Source organism: Henckelia pumila, chromosome 4 (assembly GCF_033568475.1).
Source record: "Henckelia pumila isolate YLH828 chromosome 4, ASM3356847v2, whole genome shotgun sequence".
NCBI classification, from domain to species: domain Eukaryota; kingdom Viridiplantae; phylum Streptophyta; class Magnoliopsida; order Lamiales; family Gesneriaceae; genus Henckelia; species Henckelia pumila.
This window is the reverse complement of record NC_133123.1, coordinates 151,929,246-151,930,527: the sequence shown is the minus strand read 5'-3', so window position 1 is coordinate 151,930,527 and position 1,282 is coordinate 151,929,246.

Sequence of the window (1,282 nt, the reverse complement as noted above, 5' to 3'; positions counted from 1 at the left end):
GGTACAGGTGATTTTGTTGTATATTGTGATGCTTCTCACAAGGGTCTGGGTTGTGTGCTTATGCAGAGAGGTCATGTTATCGCTTATGCTTCGAGACAGTTAAAGCCACACGAGACTCGATATCCTATCCATGATCTGGAGCTTGCCGCTATTGTCTTTGCATTGAAGATATGGCGACATTATATTTATGGTGAGAAGTTTGAAATCTTTTCAGATCACAAAAGTTTGAAATATCTGTTTTCGCAATCAGAATTGAATATGAGACAGCGTAGATGGCTTGATTTATTGAAAGATTTCGATTGCGAGATTAAATATTATCCAGGAAAATCTAATGCAGCTGCGGACGCCTTAAGTAGAAAGGTATGTTCTTTATCCTTGTCTACGATAGGTGTATCTCAAATGGTGGAAGATTGTTGTTTTTCTGGATTAATATTTGCAACAGATATGCACCCTATCTGTGTTTGTGCTATACGAGCTGAGCCAGAACTTTTGATACGAATCAAAGAAGCACAGAAAGAGGATCAGAATATTCAGAATTCGATTGCTATGGTCAGATCTGGACATCAATCTGAATATCAGGTCAGTGCTGATAATGTGTTATATGTGAATAACAGACTTGTTGTTCCAGATGTTTCAGCTTTGAAACAACAAATCTTGAAAGAGGCTCACAGTAGTCGATTCAGTATTCATCCTGGTGGCAGAAAAATGTATAATGATTTGAAAATGCAGTATTGGTGGAAACAAATGAAGTCAGATGTGACTGAATTTGTAGCCAGATGTTTGAATTGCCAACAGGTAAAAGCAGAAAGAAAGAAACCAGGTGGTCTATTGCAGAGTCTATCAGTTTCAGAATGGAAATGGGATCACATTTCCATGGATTTCGTTACACAGCTACCACGTTCATCCAGAGGGTGCGATGCCATTTGGATGATTATTGATCGTTTGACGAAATCAGCATGTTTTATTCCGTACAGAATGACGTACAGACATGATCAGATGGCAGAAATCTACGTCAGAGAAGTGGAAAGATTACATGGTGTGCCTAAATCTATTGTTTCAGATCGAGACTCTAGATTTACATCACACTTTTGGCATAGCTTGCAACAAGCTCTTGGTACTCAATTGCATCTGAGTACAGCTTATCATCCTCAAACAGACGGACAGTCAGAGCGGACTATCCAGACACTTGAGGATATGTTGAGAGCTGTAGTACTAGATTTTGGTACTAGTTGGCAAGATTCATTACCACTTGCAGAATTTTCTTATAATAACAGCTATCAGA